At 49.3% G+C, this 20,548-nt stretch overlaps 1 long non-coding RNA gene across 1 annotated transcript; it reads right to left on the bottom strand.

Moving 5' to 3' along the window:
* Positions 1-2,717: 2,717 nt before the first annotated feature.
* Positions 2,718-15,236, bottom strand: LOC148684909 (uncharacterized). Its single transcript, XR_015951602.1, has 4 exons — positions 14,806-15,236; positions 8,810-8,920; positions 3,330-3,842; positions 2,718-3,153 (listed from the first exon to the last, which is right to left on the bottom strand). It is a non-coding gene; the product is annotated as an uncharacterized LOC148684909 (long non-coding RNA).
* Positions 15,237-20,548: the final 5,312 nt, after the last annotated feature.

Here is a 20,548-nt window from a genome sequence, read left to right as displayed (position 1 = left end):
GATGCTCAAGAGCTGTAGCTGCTATCCCTGCGGAGAAGGTGGGCTGTCAGTCTCTGTTCCGACGCTGACAGTTGTAATTAAGTGCATTTTCCATCCCATTCATTTTTCTCTGGGCACAATCACTTTCAAGCCTGATCAACTCTTGGCAATTAATTGCCAAGTGAGCTTTGGAAGCATTTGAAGTGACTGGTTGCTGGCAAGCCCAAAGAGCTTGCAAAGATGAAGTACAAGCGATCTGGAATTCTCCACTTGTGTGTATATATGGAATAAATGATTTCTCCAGCAGAAACTTGCAATCTCTAAGCCACAGTGTTGGCTGGAATGAAACAAATAATGAGGAGAGGCTCTTCGGGTCACATTCACGGGCTCTAGCTGCAAATTCTGCGAGGGGTCCCCTTCCTGTTCCTTTTAATTTTGAAATTGGCCTTGCAAGGGTGTACAGAGAGAGGCCACTTCATTCTTCCCCTCTCTGAGCCATCTGGGAGACCAGGCTCCAAATCTCCACTTGGCTATGGGTGACCCTGAGCCAGGATTGTAAAGGTAAAGGTAAAGGGACCCCTGACCGTTAGGTCCAGTCGTGACCGACTCTGGGGTTGCGCACTCATCTCGCATTATTGGCCAAGGGAGCCGGCATACAGCTTCCAGGTCATGTGGCCAGCATGACAAAGCCGCTTCCGGCGAACCAGAGCAGCACACGGAAATGCCGTTTACCTTCCTGCTATAGCGGTACCTATTTATCTACTTGCACTTTGAGGTGCTTTCGAACTGCTAGGTTGGCAGGAGCTGGGACCGAGCAACGGGAGCTCACCCCATCAGGGGGTTCGAACCACCAACCTTCTGATCGGCAAGTCCTAGGCTCTGTGGTTTAACCCACAGCGCCATGAAGAGTGGGAGAACCTTGGAGGAAAACAGTAGGGTATAATTGCAATAAATTAAATTAAATTAAATGATATGCAATATATACAGGGTGAGTTCTTTAAAAGAGGCCCCGTGGATACAGAGTACACATGTTCCACGGGACCTCTTTTAAAAGGCTCACCCTGTACACACACACACACACACACACACACACACCCCTGCAGATTATGCTCCTGGAATTCCATCTTGCCACTTGCTGCCAATCACCACTATCCCTGACATTCCCTAGCCAGGCTGAAACAGAAGTTTGAGCAAGGTGATTTTGAGCTACAGCACAATACATCTAGGGAGGAAAGGGGTTAAGCCACCTGGCTCCACCCACCTCCCTGTTTTGCATTTCAGCTTCCCAGTAGCATCTGGCTGTCAGGGACTGGGCAGAGGAGGAATGGTGGAGACCACCGCCCCAGCCTGACCCTTCCAGAGAAGAGGAAGACAGTTCGGAATTGCAACAGGGGTTTGAGGGAGGTCACAGCTCAGAGGCAGATGAGGGGGAAAGTTGAGAAATAATGGGAGAGGAGGAAGAGGGAGCACCAGGGGGGCAACAGCTGATGGACACAGTGTCTTTAGAAAGCATTCTAGACCCCCCCTCCCAGAACCTGGTGAGCCTGAAAAGTAGGAGAGCAAAGCGCGCAAAGACAGAGAGCACGTTGCAGCACCGTAGTAGAGACGTTGAGCTTGACAAAATAAGAAGTGGAAGAGATTCACTTGAGACAACATCATTATCCAAGAGGCTGGGTTTTATAGCCTCTCTCTGTAAATACTAAATAAAAAGCGGATGGTAAGAACATTCATTGTCTTTGTACGTCCCTGGGCAACCGGCCATGGGAGTTGCTGGCAGCAGCCTGACACTGGTTGGTTACTGCTGGGAAAGGGACATAATGTCTTGGCAAATAATATTCTGGATTCTGCCTCCCCAAGAGAACGTTCTGTGAAATGCTCTCCCCTCAACACACATTTTTATCCACCTGCAAATGGGGCAGAAAAGTTGAGGAGGCCACTTTCTCTCAGCCCTATGTTGGACTCTAGACAGACTTTCAGCTGGATCAATCAGTTCTCCTTTACATATTCTGTTTTTACATGCCACCCCAGTCTCTGAGCGGTGGAGATTCCAGGGGTCCAGGCACTTCCCCAGGGTTCGTGTTTCCTTTTGGAAATGAGGCACAGCTGAGACTGTGGTGTCTTTATGATATATGACTTATTCATCACATACCTACAACCTGAGCCTCTGATGGAGTGGCTCACAGCATTAAACTCCTAAGAGGTTGTTGCTTCTCCCAGAGCCTTAGCCTTGGATGCTGGCAGAAATCAGCCATGGTCCTCTGTCCCTCTGCTTCAGCTTGCTGCAGTTTACAGGCTGCCATATTTACCTCCGCGCTCACATCCCGGCCAGCTGCAATCGCAAACAAGCATTCACCTTACAGCTTGAGCCTTTGTCCTGCTAACTAACTCAGAGCTGGAGGGGGTTAAGTTAATGCTTGGTGGTCATTATCAGGCTGGCCTGGCTATTCTGGCATTTGAATCCCTGCTGGATCCGAGGGATTCAGGAGGGTTGATTAAATTCTAACACCTACCTGGAATTAAGGGGGATCTGGCACTCAGGTCTCCTTGCTCTGAGTCCATTATTCTCACCGCTATGCAACACTACCAGGGGCACTTTAAGACACTGAGAGGACCTGGGTAGAATGTTCATTTAAGGCCCTTCTCACAGCACCTTTTGTCAGTTTCACTTTTCTGCTCAGCTGGGGAGGGGGAAAATAAGTATGCATGTAATATCTTTTTATTAATTAAAAAAACTACAGTATATGTTAAGATTTTATGACTAAAGGAAAAAATTTTACACACAGTGACAAACGACATTCAGAATATTTTTGAAGTTATCTTGTCTTCTTTTGTCTACCTTTCTTGTCAGCCAACTCAGAGATGATATTATCAAAAGATAATCTTCTCCCAGAAGATCGAATTTCTTGAATGCAACCTATTTTGAAAGAAAGGTCGAGTGGGAGAATGCTCTTTCTCCCTCACAATTTGAAAACCAACAGAGTTAAGGTGCAGAGCTAAGGCAACATCAGGAAAAGCTCCAACCACAGGTCCTTGCGGTCAATGGTCTCCAGATGAAGATTTGCATCAGTCGCAGCTCCATCACATCCCTCTGCAGTACCTAAGCAATGAATGCCTCTCTCTTGTTGGTCTTATGATGGGAGGGAGGAAGACAATTCAGTCGCTTGCCGCACACCTCTAAAAGGCAAAAGAGGGGGAGAATTGGCATCATTAATCCTTTTGGCATTAAGTAGGAAGATGGGCAAGGGTGATATTTTGTTCTCATGTTCCTGGAGTCAGCAGTTTAGGGTTTTTTTTTCCATCCCTGAAATGTGGGACTTCCCCCAACCCAATGAAATAGATGTAACTTATACCATCAGAATTCTCACTGCAGCCAACTTCCTTTCTGCTTCCATCTGCAGATTTAGCGTTTTCCTGTCTTGGCATAAAACAACATTCTGTGATTAATAAGGCAAATAGCAAATGTTCCCTCTGTTCCTCCAGGGCCTAGAAAACTTGATGGGGAAATCTGAAGCACCTGCTTTTCTTGTCCCACTCAGATGTCTCATTTGACTCTGTCTAGGAAACTGAAAGGGAGTGAGCCATATAACCTGGCTCTGATTTCCTCTGCTCTGTTTATTTATCAAATTTGTATCCCGCCCTTGCTCCCCAAGGAGCCCAGGGTGGCAAGCAGATCATAGAATTGTAGAGCTGAAAGGGACCCCGAGAGTTATCTAGTCCAACCCCCTGCAATGCAGGAATCTCAACTGAAGCTTCCAGGACAGATGGCCACCCAACCTCTGCTTAAAAACATTCAAGGAAGGAGAGTCCACCGCCTCTTTTTGGAGTCTGTTACACTTTCAATCTGCTCTTACCTTCAGAAAGTTCTTCTGAAATATACTCGGAGTCGAGAGTGAATTTCATGCTCTTTATTCAGCTCATATTCATCAAGGAGAAGAAGAGAAGACGAATGGCTCTTTTCCCAAAACCATCTGCTTATATACATTATTTACACAATGGGCCTTGCGTGATTGGCTACTTCAGGGCTACACCTGTGGGCCAATTATATTGTGGATTGACTTCTGCCTGCAGCCTGATTGGCTGCTCCTACAGGCCAATCAGGTAGCAGATTCACTTCTGCCAGCCGCCTGATTGGCTGCTCCAGCAGGCCAATCAGGTTGCGGATTCACTTCCACCTGGAGTTGGATTGGGTAGCTCCCGCTGATTCTGAATCCTATTGTTCTAGGATTCAGCTCAGTACATAACACCCCTCCCCTCTAAGTTCCAGTCCTGCCCGGGAAGTTGCATTCGTAGTCCCCAAGGTCTGCTGGCCGCCTCCGTGTGCGTTGTGGCCTGGGGTGTTCCTTGGTCAGGGGTTCTGGTTCTGGCTCGTGTTCCGAGGCTGCTGGCTGTGCCGGGGCTGTCTGGTCTGGCGCCACTGAACCACTAGGTTGTGACTCTGGTTCCGGTGTCCTTCCAGCCTCGGGGCGCCCCTCTGTGCCTACTGCTTCTGCTTCCCCTGCCCACCCCTTTCGCTCTACAGGCCTCACTGCCCTGCTGTCCCCTTGGGACCCCTCTGTCCCGCTCTCCTCCCGGGTTCCTCCTGGGAATCGTCGCCGTAGCTGGTCGCAGTGGCGGCGCCAACATTGCCCCCCTTCCGTTAGTACCTCGTACGACACGGGACCGGTCACCTTGGTGACTGTGGCGGGTACCCATGCTGGGCCTGCCCCAAAATTCTTTGCATACACTGGGTCCTGGGCCACAAATGTCCGGGGGTTCCTGCCTTTCCCCACCACTACCTCATCCTGAGCTCTGTCGGGGTGAAGTCGGTCCAGTCTAGTTGCAAGGCGCCGGCCCATGAGTAGTTCAGCTGGGCTCCGGCCCGTCGTTGTGCTTGGGGTGCTGTGCTGTGCTAGAAGAAATGCGGCAAGGCGGTATTCCCAGTCCCCTTGTGTTATGCGGCGGAGGCTGTCCTTGGTGGTCCGCACCATGCGCTCCGCTTGGCCATTGGTGGCAGGGTGGAATGGTGCTGAGCGGATGTGGCGGATGGCGTTCTGCGCTGTGAAGGTCTGGAACTCCTTTGACGTGAATGCGGTTCCATTGTCCGAGACGAGGGTGTCAGGGAGCCCGTGGGTTGCAAACAGCTTACGTAGTACCCGGATGGCTGCCGCCGTAGAAGTGGACGGTACCAGTGCGACCTCCAGCCATTTGGTGTAGGAATCCACCACTATGAAGAATGTTTTTCCCTGGAAGGGGCCAGCGAAGTCCACGTGCAAGCGTGACCATGGATGTCGGGCGGACGCCCAGGGCTGGACTGGGGCCCTTGGGGGATCCGGGCGGGATTCTTGGCAGGTCTGGCAGTGTTGGACCCAGGCCTCTATCTCTCTGTCAATCCCCGGCCACCACACATAACTCCTGGCAAGGGCCTTCATCCTCACTACCCCTGGGTGTGTCTCGTGTAGGGCTGTGAGGACCCTTTTGCGGAGGGGCTGGGGAACAACAACCCTGCTTCCCCATAACAGGCACCCCTTGTGGGCCGACAGTTCATGTTTGCGGTTTGTGTAGCCAGCGAATTCTGGCCCGGGGCTGCTGCTGGGCCATCCTCGCCACACCCAGTCCAGGACCCGGGAGATGACCCTATCTTTTGTGGAATGGTGCACAACTTCTTGTGCCTGAATGGGTCGGTCGGGAAGCAGCTCCAGGGTCATAACCTCTTGCGCAGGCGCTGGGTCGGGGCCTGTTTCTGGTAGTGGTAGCCTGCTGAGTGCGTCTGCGTGGCCCATCGCCTTCCCAGGGCGGTGGATTAGTGCATACTGGTAGCCGGCAAGGAAAATTGACCACCTGAGGACACGTGGAGACAACACTTGGGGGGTCTGCTTCTCGGGGGCAAACAGGCCAAGCAACGGCTTGTGGTCAGTCACTATGGTAAAGGGCCGCCCGTACAAGAAATCATGGAATTTTTTTACGCCCTTCACGATTGCCAGACCCTCCTTGTCAATCTGTGAGTAGTTTCGTTCGGCTGCAGCAAGCGTCTGGGAGAAGTATGCCACCGGCACCTCTCTTCCATCCGGGAGTTGGTGTCCCAGGACAACGCCGATGCCATAGGGAGAGGCGTCGCATGCCAGCACCACTGGCAGCCTCTCGTCGAAGTGTGCCAAGACCGAGTTTGAGACGAGCAAGTCCTTGACTGCCTGGAATGCGGCCCTTTGTCGCTGGCCCCACACCCAAGGGGCCCTTTTATCTAGGAGTCTGTGTAGGGGCTCCGCTACCGCTGCCTTATGGGGAAGGAAGGCATGGTAAAAGTTCAATAGTCCCAAGAATGACTGAAGTTCGGGCTTGCTCTTGGGCGCTGGGGCCTCACAAATGGCCCGTACCTTGTCACCGGTTGGATGGACCCCTTCTGCGTCCACCTTAAATCCCAGAAAGTCCACCTGCGGCACTCCCAGTAAACACTTTTCCCGCTTCACCTTGAGGCCCGCCGTCTGGAAACGGTGCAGGACGGAGCGGAGGCGGTCCTCAAATTCCTCTGGTGTGGGCCCGGCGATCAGTACATCATCGAAGAAGGGGGTGACGCCAGGAATCCCCTTAAGGAGAGAGTCCATTAGATTCTGGAATATGCCTGGTGCCACGCTAACGCCAAATTGCAGCCGCTTTACTCTGAATGCCCCTCTGTGCGTCACAATCGTCTGAGCCTCTGCTGTGGCTTCGTCCACAGGCAACTGTTGATACGCTTGGGCCAAGTCCAGTTTGCCAAAGATTTTTGACCCAGCCAGGGTGGCGAGGACATGGCTGACCACTGGCACTGGGTATGCATGGGCCGTGAGAGCCTTGTTTATGGTGCATTTGTAGTCTGCACAGATGCGGACCGAACCGTTAGGCTTGACGGGTGTGACAATTGGAGTTTCCCAGGGGGCGTTGGGCACCGGCTCCAGCACTCCTTGCTCCACGAGCCGGTCCAATTCCTCGTCTATGCGGGGTTTCAGGGCGAACGGGACCCGGCGGGCCTTGTGCCTGATGGGTCGTACAGCGGGGTCTAGCTGTAGGGCAATGGGGGGGTCCTGTATATCGTCCCAATGCCCCATCGAAAACCCCTGGAAACTCTTTGCATATGGCGTCCACGTCCACTTGTAAGCTAGTGCGGTTCACCCCGGTAACGGCTAGCCCCAGAGGTCCAAACCATGCCAGTCCCAGTAAGCTAACGTAGGGGCCCTTAACTACCAGCAAGTCCAATTGTTGCTTTCGCCCTCGATATTGCACCCTGAAGGTCCCCACCCCCATTGTAGGGACCTTACGTTTCTGGAAGTCCCGGAGGGTGAATGGGGCCGGCCTTAGTTTGGGACCCCCATTAGGGCACAGTTCCCTTAATGTTCGGGCCGAGATTATGGATAGAGTTGAACCCGTGTCCAGCTCCATGCGGCATGGGGCTCCCTCTATCTGTACCTCTATAAAAATTTTCTCTGTGCTGGGATGGGGCAACTGGAATACCTGGTAGTCCGTGATCTCCGTCGAGTTGCCTTGGTGCATGGTGCCGTGTGACCTGGGGCTCCTGGGTCGGTCATCTGATGCTTGTCGACGGGTGAGTCGAGCCCGACACACCCGGGCGATGTGTCCCAATTTTCTGCACTGCCTGCACTCTGCGTTGCGGAAACGACAGGTCCTCCTCTCGTGGTTCTCCCCGCAGCTTGCACAGTTCCCTCCTTCTCGTCGAGGCTGCTGTGGTGTGTGTGCTGCTTGAGTGCGCCGCTGTGCTCGGTGTACTTCCTCCCTGTCAGATTCGGATTCGTCGGTGAGGTCTTCGTGGTAGACCCTCGGTTGGGATGGCGGGGCCGGTCGTGCCTCTTGCGTTGACCTCTCGGCGGCTTCGGTTGCCAGGGCTTCCTCCAGAGCAATCTGGAACGTGAGGTCTTTTTTGGCGTAGAGGCGTCGTTGCAACATCTTGTCCCTCAGGCCACCGACGAGGCGGTCACGAAGCATGTTCTCCAACTCTGAGAAGTTGCATAACCGGGCGGCTTGGCGGAGGGAGGTCACAAACCCAGTTATGGTTTCCCCCGGGGCTTGCCGCTTTGCGTAGAAGGCATTTCGGCAAGCTACCACCGAGGGCTGTGGTGAAAAGTGCTCCTTCAGCCGTTCCATTATTGTTTTGTAAGAGACGGTAGCGACATCTCTAGGTGCAAGGAGAGCCCGGGCGATTTCAAACGTCTCCTCTCCACAGACGCTGAAGAATGTCGCCCTCTTCATGGCATCGTTGGTGACTTCTTTCGCTTGCAGGAGGAAGTTGAAACGGGCGGCGTACCCTTCCCAGTCTCCTGATGCTGGTTTGAATGGCAAGAAGCTGCTGTCGGTTGCCATTCTGGGTTCCTTGGGTCCTGGAGCTGAAGCCTGGATGCACGGTGCGATGCAGCGGTGCAGCAGGTGGCGGTGCTGCGGTGCAGTGCGTGGTGGCGGTCAGCTCAGCAGGATCCCACCTTCGTCGCCAGTGAAATATACTCGGAGTCGAGAGTGAATTTCATGCTCTTTATTCAGCTCATATTCATCAAGGAGAAGAAGAGAAGACGAATGGCTCTTTTCCCAAAACCATCTGCTTATATACATTATTTACACAATGGGCCTTGCGTGATTGGCTACTTCAGGGCTACACCTGTGGGCCAATTATATTGTGGATTGACTTCTGCCTGCAGCCTGATTGGCTGCTCCTACAGGCCAATCAGGTAGCAGATTCACTTCTGCCAGCCGCCTGATTGGCTGCTCCAGCAGGCCAATCAGGTTGCGGATTCACTTCCACCTGGAGTTGGATTGGGTAGCTCCCGCTGATTCTGAATCCTATTGTTCTAGGATTCAGCTCAGTACATAACACCTTCCATATGTTTAGTCTGAATTTCCTTTCTTGGAGCTTGGAGCCATTGGTTCGAGTCCTACCCTCCAGAGCAGGAGAAAACAAGCTTGTTCCATCTTCCATGTGACAGCCCTTGAGATATTGGAAGATATACAATTTAAATTATTTTGACTGCTGATTAAAGCAGTCTAAAAACAATTTGAATTAAAAACACTCCCATCCCATGAGCTCAAGGTTGCCAGGGGACAGTATGCTTCAGGCACCAAATGCCTGGTGTAAACAGGTTTTCAAATTCCTCCTGAATGTGAGTAACAATGGAGACAGGCACACATCACTAGGGATGGCGCTCCACAACTGGGGAACAACCACCCAAAAGGCCCTGTCATGGACCAGCACTAACTGGACAGTTCCCCGTACGCAGCTCAAAAATTGTTTTACTGCACCCTGGTCCTCTGCAAAGTTTGGTGTGCAGAAGCCCAATTGAATTAATGGTTTGGGACACTGCTATTTTTCTAGGGAAAAAAGGTGCCAGAACTCACCATGAATGCCTCCATTGTTCTCCTAAGGCCACAAGCGGCCCAAGGGGGTCATCTAACCAGCCTATGGACCCCTGCCGCCCACTTGGGGACCCCCGCCGCCCACTCAGTCGGCTCCCGTGCGCCGTGCTAAACCGAGTGGAGCAGATCAGGGACCACCTTCTGTGATGCTGGCCGGCTTCCCATTGGCTGCAGGAAGCTCCTGCAGCCAATGGGAAGCTGTGCACACCTCCTCCGTGCTGGAAGGAGCGCCGGAAATAGCATTTGTGTGTGCATGCATGCACGCACACACACACACACACTCCAGCCCACCGCAGCGTCTGTGGGACCGTGAACCGGCCCAAGCCACAAAAACATTGCCAAGCCCACTAGATGATCCTCAGGGTCCCTTCCAACTTTACAATTCGATGATTCGATGATTCTAAATGGGGCATAGAAACACAGTAAACAGAACGTATATTCTTACCTTTTAACAGTGGCAAATAAATATCATTACGCTCACGGCTCTTGTAAGCAGTTTGCTGCAATCTGAATTGGCTTTTGCAATCTCAGTGTGTGCATACCAGAGATGAAGAAGGATTGCAGATGCAGCAGACTTGATACGGTAATCTGAAGTCTCAGTAATGACTCCAGAAAGGCATGTGCCTTTGGGCAAATAACAGCACAACAAGGCAGCAGATATGTGATAGCATGAAAGATGTCCCCCCTGGCTACATTCTGTGTCGTGTGTGTGTGTGCGCGCGGGGGGGGGGGTCACATGGGTAGACAAGCGAAATATCTTTCATGGTATAGACACCAGAGCTGAATGATCCAAGTGAGGTCCTGTTCAAACAGGTACCGGAGATGTAGGGATGTGCTATCTGAAAACAAGTGCTGGGACATTATGGTGCACAAAGGACACAGGAAGGGCACAAAGGAATGAAGAGACCTTGGTCCATAAGCCACATACTGATCTGATCGCAACTGCAGGGAATCAAATGGGAGGGGCACTTACTTTGGGGGGGCATTGGTTTCTTGCTGTTGGCATCCGTCTGTCTTGGGAGACGATGAAGGAGTGCGCCTTCAGGCATGAAGTCAAACCGTTGGAGAGTTACAGCGCCTGCTGTGGCTGTAGAGGCCGACACAGGAGAGACATGTTTTGTTGCAGGTGGGGCAGATGAAGGCATCTGGTTGTGCTGCTGCAGGTGCACCATAGCGTTTCTTCTCTCTGTGCTCCTCCCAGTTTCCCATAGGGCATGCCCTTGGGGATTCTGCGATTTTCCATTCTGTGGACTTGACCAAGCCAGCATAGACATCTCTGAGACAGGGGTGTCTGGAATGTGGGCTTGGGAGAGCACATCTTTGTTTGGGACTCAGTCCTGACATGTAATGGCCAAAATCTTCTTGGGGCAGTGCGTGTGGAAGGTGTTGAGGCATCCCTAGAAATAACGCCTTCCTTTCGTGATGAGGAATTCTCTCCCCCTCACAAACACACACTTCATGATGCAGCTCAACTCAGCTGGCCTTGGCTAGCTGGCATGACAATTGATCTTAGCAAAGTGTTCCAGCCTTCACTGTTTGAAGGATTTTGTCAGCATCCTCAGAGAAAACAAGGCCAAATTTATCCCTGTGGAAGTGGTTGCTTCAGATTCAACCATGGTCAGATGCTGTTATAACCACCATCAGCAAGTCAGGCTGGATCTGAGTAACCAGGAAGAAAAGTGTGTGGAATTCCTTACAGTGGTGACTTCTCCAATACATCTCCCCTTGAACACACAGATCCTTTCCCCATCTGGAACAGCTCAGCTGAGTGCAACTTCAGGGAATCATAGAATCTTAGTAGTAGTAGGGTGGCTTCCAACAAAATATTAAAATACAGTAATTCATCAAATATTAGAAACAAACAAACAAACAAACAAAATTCCTTCCAGTAGCACCTTAGAGACCAGCTAGGTTTGTCATTGGTATGAGCTTTCATGTGCAGGCACACTTCTTCAGAAGCGCATTCTGAAGCTCTTCAGATGCACACGAAAGCTCATACCTTCTTTATGGTCCAGCTCTCACTTCCATACATCACTACTGAGAAAACCATAGCTTTAACTATACGGACCTTTGTAGGCAAGGTGATGGCTCTGCTTTTTAAGATGCTGTCTAGGTTTGTCATTGCTTTTCTCCCAAGAAGCAGCCGTCTTTTAATTTCGTGACTGCTGTCACTATCTACAGTGATCATGGAACCCAAGAAAGTAAAATCTCCCACTGCCTCCATGTCTTCCCCTTCTATTTGCCAGGAGGTGATGGGACCAGTGGCCATGATCTTGGTTTTTTTTATGTTGAGCTTCAGACCCTTATTTTGCGCTTTCCTCTTTCACCCTCATTAAAAGGTTCTTTAATTCCTCCTCGCTTTCTGCCATCAAGGTTGTGTCATCTGCATATCTGAGGTTGTTGATATTTCTTCTGGCAATCTTAATTCTGGCTTGGGATTCATCCAGTCCAGCCTTTCACATGATGAATTCTGCATATAAGTTAAATAAGCAGAGAGACAGTATACAACCTTGTCTTACTCCTTTCCCAATTTTGAACCAATCAGTTATTCCATATCCAGTTATAACTGTAGCTTCTTGTCCCACATAGAGATTTCTCAGGAGACAGATGAGATGATCAGGCACTCCCATTTCTTTATGACAAACTTAGTTGGTCTCTAAGGTGCTACTGGAAGGAATTTTTTTTATTTTGTTTTGACTATGGCAGACCAACACGGCTACCTACCTGTAACTAAACATCAAATATTAAAAGCTTCCCTAAACAGGGCTGCCTTCAGATGTTTTCTAAAAGTCAAATGTCTTTTAAAAGTTGTTTGTTTCTTTGACATCTGATGGGAGGGCGCCACTACTGAGAAGGCCCTGTAAAGTTCCCTGAGGATCATCTAGTCCAATGTTGGAATATGCCGCTGTCCCATACGGGGATCAAACCTGCAACCATGTCGTCATCAGCACTATGCTCTAACCAACTGAGCTATCCAGAAGCGAAGATTATTTCCTGGTCACCCTCTCCACAGTCTAATCAGTGTGCAATATGGCCCTATTGCAAGATTGGGGAAGTAGATCTGGCAAGTGGGTTGGGGCTGATGGCAGCTGCCATCCAGAACATCTGGAGGGCACGAGGTTGGGGAACGCTGCTGTATTCTACACTTCCATCAAAGCACCCCCAAACATTCTGAAATCCAGCATCCTCTATAAGACTTCAGGTGGGGACCATCTTAATGTCCTCCACTCTCACTGATACGGCATGCAGTGAAGATCATGTCACATGTGTTAAGACCCATAGAGCAACAGGGCAAACACCGCCAAGTCTGCTTCAGAATAGATGCCCACCATTCTGGGTCTGTCTCAGGCAGAGACCGGAATTTTCTGTTTGCCTTCCGCTTCGACGGCACTTGCATCACTCACGTCAGTTCAGGGTTCTTGTTTAATGGGGAGAGCAAAGGTCCCCTCATATTTTCTCTTCTGCAGGTTTCAAATCAAAGAATGAGCAGCATCTGTCATCCCTCAGAACAGGCAAGATGAGGATTCTAGTTTATCACAGCAGCGCACAAGTAAACACCCCTAACCTTCAGGTGGCACCATCAGAAAGGACGTTGTGGGCATGTTCAGATCGTTCCTATCTAAGACATATTTTTTAAAAAATTGTTCCTGTGTGTTAGGGCCAGATTAACCCCTCTGTAAATCATGTAGTTCTGTAGATCCCAACAGTTTTAAGGGGTCTTTCAGTGCTATTTTTCTAGAAAAAGAGATGCCAGAACTCACCATGATCACCTCCCTCATTCTCTTAGAATGGCAATGGTGCCCACTTGAGACTGAGTTCCTGTGAGTTCCCCCTGAAGAAATAGCCCTGGCTGGGACCACAGACGTGCCTTTATTGATCTAATAGCCCCAGCTAGGAGGAAGAGAGGAATGCAGGAAGCTGCCATTTGTTGAGTCAGACCATTAATCCATCTAGGTCTATACTGTCTCAGGTGATCGGAATGCAGTGGCGGAGCTTCATGCTCTGGAACCGGGGGGCGGAGAGTAGGCGGAGCGGAGCTGGCACCCCACTGTGATCGCGCTGCCGGGGGTGGTGCGCTCCCCCCGCACTCCTCTTCCTCCGCCACTGACCAGAAGCAGCTCTCCAAGGTTCCAGATGGGGATGTTCCCAGCCCTACCTAGGGATGTCAGAGATTGACCCAGGGGCCTTTTGCATGCTAGGAAAATGTGCTGCCACTAAGCTACTTTGATACATGGTCCTCTCCAACAGCTGCCCTTCAGACATAGGACCCAAAATTCCTCTTAAATGGGCCGTTAATTATTATTATTTTTGCCATGTTAGCACCTCTATCCCAGGTGAGGCAGGGAGTGGGTGGCGCTGTGGTCTAAACCACTGAGCCTCTTGGGCTTGATGATCGGAAGGGTGGCAGTTTGAATCCCTGTGATGGTGGTGAGCTCCTGTTGCTCTGTCCCAGCTTCTGCCAACCTAGCAGTTCGAAAGCACACCAGTGCAAGTAGATAAATAGGTAACGCTGCGGCGGGAAGGAAAACACTGTTTTTGTCTGCTCTGGTTTCCATAACGATGTGCCATTGCACCAGAAGCTGTTTATTCATGCTGGCCACATGACCCAGAAAGCTGTCTGCGGACAAACGCCGGTTCCCTTGGCCTGAAAGCCAGATGAACGCCGCAACCCCATAGTCGCCTTTGACGGGACTTAATCATCCAGGGGTCCATTACCTTTTTATCTTTTACCCAGGTGAGGCCCTGGCTTGGAAAGGAAACTATTTTTCCACTGGCCTGAAATCTTCCCTTCAATACTCCAAATAATCAAAAACCTACCATTTATTAATGTCTAGGGTTTAAGGGGTCCCCCCCAAATCTCTAACATTATAATAAATGAAGGAATAAATTTTTTTACATGCATCCCAGTCTCCAAGGGTGCCAGTACATACCAGTGCCTGGTCACTAGAGACAGTGCTGTCTTTTATGATTTATGGTTTTATTTACACATATAATGAGGTTGGGAATAAGATAGAAAGGCTCACAGCTGTAGCAATTCAAAATCTTGCCCCCCATTAGGTTTCTAGGGACAGGCTCCCTAAAGTGATAGCTTTTGCTTCTGCACAGAGAGTGAGCCTCTGGGTTTCTGACCAACCCAGCCCAACACAAGACTAGTCCCAGATCTTTTGTTCTCGTGCACTTGATGACGGCATCACCCCAGGCCAGGGGAGCAGGGAAGGCCTGCCATCTTTAGCTTACCTGCTGGAAGCATCTCCAGCTCGTAGTTCCCATGGGAACCAGTCACCTGCACTCATTAGTCATGTAAAGAGATACTTAACAGCAGTAGCGCAGTGGCAAGTTCAGAAGTACCGGTTCCCTTCATGACAGTCACGCCCCCTTTTAAGATGATACAACTTTCCAAGATTATGCAATGATCTTATAATTATGTAATAATAACAGTTAGCATTGAAACCACCTCACCTTTCAGCTAGATCTACCATTTTCTGTGCAAGTACCTGGGCAAATGATTTGGAGTGCTCCAACATCTTCTACCAGAGAGACTTCAGCTGTGTTTTCCTTGAAGTTCCATTGTTTGTAACAGAACTTGCACAACACCGTTCTCTTGAAACCGAAGCACCTGGTTGTTTTCAATATTGCTTAGGTTTGGCACATACAGTGGCTAAAAAGCTCCCCTTTGTTCATCAGACTTGGCTAGACACAAGAAACTCTTGGCTAGCACTGATAAAGACTGGTTTGACAACTTTAGCAGCTGATCTTTCTAAAAGAATGTCCCATTCTACAGATATAAAAACACAGAGGGGATGGCAACAAAACTATATTGGTATGTTTGTTTGGCATTTTAGAGCCCGAGAAGGGATAGACAGGAAGTGAGAGGAAGCAACCACAGGAAATGTGCAGGTGCTTTCAGACTCTTGCAGTTTGGGGTGGGACTCAATCACGTAGTGGCAAATTCTAGAGGCGCAATTAGATTTGATTTGGAGGTCTTGCACAGCAGATCCACCTCCTCCAAACACCAGGCTTTCTGCAGTAAGGAAAGTGACAGAGAAATGCACGGGAAAGTGTAAGATAATGCTTGGTGAAGTGTCATTCTAACCTCACGGAAAACAAATCAGGATGAATGCACAAGAAACAGATCACCCGAAAGTGCCTTGGGTCTCAAGAAAGAAGACTCGCGCAATCCCAGAATGCAACAACCTCAGAGCACCATGATTGCATTCAGTGGTACGCGGTCCATGTGACGTCAGGACGTCACATGCGTGACATCACACACTGCCCTTTCAAGCTGGTGCCCCTGGCCCTAACAGTTCCCACCGATTGTATTTACAGCATCCAAGGAATTTGGCTAAGAACTACCAACCTTTCTGTCAGGGCGACACCTATAGCAAGTCACTGCATTTGACTTCTGGGAAGCCCTGGGCATTCTGGGAAGCTTCCTTTCCCATCATCGGCACTCCAAAGGCTATAAAATCTCCCCATGCTAAATGCCTGTTTGGGGAACAGTATAGCCAAGCAATCTCATCGGTTTCCACTTGGGCAGGCTTCATCCGCATTAAATTTTCTGGTATTTTGAAACCAAAGCCACGGGGGAAAGGAAATAAAATCCTCCATCACATAGAGCAGCACGAAGCAGGTGCACATTAAGCCATAATGGGCCCATCATGCTGTCTTATTAAAGCCGTCTTTATAATAGGGATTTATTATTTGGTTAATAATCCATAATGACTTCTTAGCAAGTGGAATCCCTGGCTGCAATGGTCACTTTTGTTCAAAGCATAGTCACTTTTTGCAGAGAGATGCGTTCTTATTGCTCCGTTACAGTTCTCCCCTCAGGCTCGCGTTGGAACAACACAGGCAGGAGTTGTAGTCTGGCAAAATCTGAATGGCCACAGGTTCTCCATCTCTGGGCTAGCAGGACTGGGAACTCAACACTAGCCTTAATGAAAAATGCATCATGGTGTTCAGAGACAGAGGTGCCATCTGGAGGGTGGGGCCTTGGCCCACCTAAATTTTCAAGGAGGGGGATGGGCAAACAATATCCCAGGCACACACACTGTGCAACATTTTCTCGCTATGTGTGCAAGCCACACGGCATACACAGAGTACTGAAAGAAGCAAAAATCACCAGTGTCAAAGCAATGATTCTTCAACATCAACTTTGTTGGGCTGGTTATGTTGTGTGGATGCCTGATTATCGTCTTCCAAAGCAACTACTGTCACGTTCTGGTTTACGGGTAATCGAAGTCCCAGCTGAGGATGTCGGGACCGGGGGCAAGATGGTGGGGTGGGAGCAGGAACGGGAGACCGGAAGCTAGGAATCATATATCCCAGTTTACAGCGGCCCTTTAAAGTACGCTTCACGCAGAGTATACGCAGTCAGAAGTTGACCTGGCTAAGAAAACACCACAAAGAGCGTGGGGAATTATCTCCCTTAAATGAAACCCCTTACTAGCTGTACGCTTGTAAAAGCATACAGAAGAAAATACAAACTGTTGGGTTTCTTTAACTGAAAAACAAACTGACTCTAAAGAGACTTTAAACTAAAGATAAATGTTTTCTCTCTTAGCAACATTCCAACCTTCAACCCATTCCAAACCTCCCACAAACTCCCACATAACTCCCATTAAACTACCCAAGAATTAACAGCAAACTAGCTTTATAACTAAGCAACTTTCATACTAAGATTCAACTGAGGAATCTCTTAAACTGAGAGAGTGATCTACTTAGAGATGAATCAAACTGAAAGATCTAACTAAGAGATACAGAAGGCTTTCTGGCAGAGCCTTATATACAAAAAGCAGAGCCCACGCCTGTGAGCAATTAACAGAAACACCGGCACCTGTTTCTCTTAAACAGACAGTATTTACATTAGACCGGCTCTAAAGTAACTTGACTATTCAACAAATCCAACAGAAGCAAGGGGTCAAGAAGCCAAACGCAGCAAGGCAGGAAGCATGTTGTGGCAAAGAGCCAAAGCGAAATGATGACCTTATATCCCTTCCCGGCTCTTGCCACCAGGTGCTCACCTGTGCGGCCACGTCTTGCCTCTTCAGAACAACCTTAGGAAAGCCCTAGTCCTGCGAAGCCCTACTGGTCAGAGGGCCTGGCTCCTGCACGCACTCCTGACAACTACTCTATTCCAAACTTTAAAATGGAAAGCGTAATGCTGGTGGCCAACAAAAGAGGTTTAAAGACAAATCTAAAAAGGCAAGTCTAAAAATCTTAAAAAAAAAAAAATGTAGTATAAACACCAACAACTGGGAAACACTGACCTGCAAGCACTCCAGTTGGGGAGCAGCCTTTACCAAAGGTGTCATAGGCTTTGAAGACGCTCGAACTCAGGACGAAAGGGAGAAATGTGCTAAGAGGAAGGCACGCTTGGCAAACCCTCACCGTGATCAACTCCCGCCCGGAAACCAATGTCCCAACTGTGGAAGGACGTGTGGATCCAGAATTGGCCTCCACAGTTACTTAATGACTCACTGTTAAAACCGTGTTTATGGAAGACAATCTTACCCGGCTATGTGTGATAGAAGAGGAGGAGGAAGAGGAGGAGGAAGAGGAAGAGGAAGAGCACATCGTGCAGTGCCGGTCCCCTCAATCATGGGTGCAAGCCGGCGGGCCTGTTCAGAGCTAGAAAATAGAAGTCCACCAGCTCCGAAGATCAGTCAGCGCAGCTGTGAACGTCTGTGGTGCTTTCACATGTTAAGCTTTGAGCCTCACTCTTGCATCATTTATGTTAAAACGTTTATGCTGAACACAGAAATGAAAGCAGAGCAGAGCCATTTGTAATGTAAATGAGTCTTATGGCCGAGGTAGCTTTTGTATTCTCAGTTCAAAGGGATGCAAAGCAATGCAACCCTCCTGTGTGAGCATGACTGGTCACCTCACATCAAAAGGGAGACTGAAGAGTGGGGAGAGGTTCAGAAAAGGGTGACTGAAAGGATCAAGGGGGTGGAGGGACTCCCCTGTGGGGAAAGGTGGCAGAGTTTGGGGCTTTGTAGTTTGGAGAAAAGGCAAATAAGAGGTGAAATGATATGGGGTGTGTACAATGATACATGGTGTGGAGAAAACGGACAGAGAAAAGCTTTTCTCCCTCTCATAATAAACACTTATGGTCATCAAATGAAACTGAATGTCAGGGACTGGGCAGAAGAGGAATGGTGAAGACTGCCTCCCCATCCTGACCCTTCCAGGGAGGAGGAAGAAGAAGACAGTATAGATTTACAACAGGGGTTTTAGGGAGGTAGCATCTCAGAGGCAAATGAGGAAGTGGGAGAGAAGCAGGTGGAGATTCATTTGAGACAACACCATTATCCAATAGACTGGGTTCCATAGCCTCTCTCTGTAAAGATTGAAATAAAAAAGGACGGTAAGAAACTTTCCCTTATCTTTATACTTTCCTGGGCAACCAGCCGGGAGCTGCTGACAGCATCCTGACACTGAATGTGGGAAGATTCGGGATAGATAAAAGAAAGTGCTTCTTCATGGAAGACATGCTCAAACTGTGGAGCTTGTTCCCACAGGAAGCAGTGATGGCAACAGGCTAGATGGATTTAAAAGAGAACTAGACCAATTCATGGAGGATAAGGCTCTCAGTGGCTGCTAACCCAAATGGCTATGCTCTGCCTCCATGGCTGAGTCATGCTTCTGAAATACAGTAAATCATAGAATCATAGAATTGGAAGGGACCTCAAGGGCCATCTAGTCCAACCCCCCTGCAATGCAGGAATCTCAACTAAAGCATTCATGACAGATGGCCATGAAACCTGTGCTCAAAGACCTCCAAGGAAGGAGAGTCCACCACCTCCCGAAGAAGACCATTCCACTGTTGAACATCTCTTAATGTCAGGTGTTCCTGATGTTTTGTCTTCTTGTAACCTGAAGCCATTGGTTTGAGTCCTACCTTCCAGAGCAAGAGAAAACAAGCTTGTTCCCTTGATCATCTTGGTTGCCTTCCTGTGCACACATCCCAGCTTGTCAACATCCTTATTAAATAAAGGCAGTGATGTGACTGCTGGCGTTTATTTCAGGAAGCCAGCAGAATAATCTGCAGTCTCGGAAGCACACTCCCCTCTCCCAGCCAACCCACCCAGGTTGGTTTGTGGAGGAAGGCAACAGGAAAGCATTTTATCACAGAGCTAGGAATGAGCTGAGCCTTTGCTCCAAGGGAGATTGTATCAGGCAGCCATGCTGCTCCCAAAACGTCTTTTCTCCGCCACGTAAACTGGCCCCAGACATAATATCCCCATATGCTTCAGTGCTAAAGGCATTGCTGCTGGTTTATGTGAAGCCAAAGAAGGTCATTTGGTGGGGGAGGATTAAAGTTTCTGCTTCTCTCCCTGCAAAAACATCCAGCCCTGATCCACAGGGAACCTGCTTCAATCCCCTTCAGTGAGGTGACCTGACCTTATTTCAGTGAAATTATTTGAGCACACTTTTTTTTGGCAGATCTCTCTGTCTGCCCCCAAGGGATTGCAACCAGGCATTTTGATGTGCAATCTGAATGTCCCTGCCATTGAAATATTGGATTGTTTGAAGTCTTTGGGCCACTAATGGGTACAATGTTCCACTTGTCAATGCAAAAAGGCAAAAATTCACCATTCACTCCTCTTTAAAGCCACAACGTGAAACTTGTTCATTCTTGCCAAAGTGGAAATAATTCACAAGCGACAGGAACTCTTTGACCTAGATGTTCTCCTCCTCATAAAGAACATAGAAGAATATCCCTGCTGGCTCAGGCAAAAAGTGCATCTTCCAGCATCGTCTTCTCACATTGGCCAACCAGACACCTGTGGGAAACACGCAAGCAGGATCTGAGCGCAATAGCATTATCCTTTCCTACAGTTTCCAGGGGCTCATCTGGTGCTGGAGGAGACTCTTGAGAGTCCCATGGACTGCAAGAAGATCAAACCTATCCATTCCTAAGGAAACCAGCCCTGAGTGCTCACTGGAAGGACAGATCGTGAAGCTGAGGCTCCAATACTTTGGCCACCTCATGAGAAGAGAAGAATCCTTGGGAAAGACCCTGATGTTGGGAAAGATTGAGGGCACTAGGAGAAGGGGACGACAGAGGACGAGATGGTTGGACAGTGTTCTCGAAGCTACAAACATGAGTTTGACCAAACTACGGGAGGCAGTGCAAGACAGGAGTGCCTGGCGTGCTATGGTCCATGGGGTCATGAAGAGTCGGACACGACTAAAC

The sequence above is a fragment of the Zootoca vivipara genome, chromosome 8, assembly GCF_965207765.1.
Source record: "Zootoca vivipara chromosome 8, rZooViv2.hap1.1, whole genome shotgun sequence".
In the NCBI taxonomy this organism is placed as follows: Eukaryota; Metazoa; Chordata; class Lepidosauria; order Squamata; family Lacertidae; genus Zootoca; species Zootoca vivipara.
The sequence above is the reverse complement of the archived record's forward strand: the minus strand, read 5'-3'. Positions and strand labels throughout refer to the sequence as shown.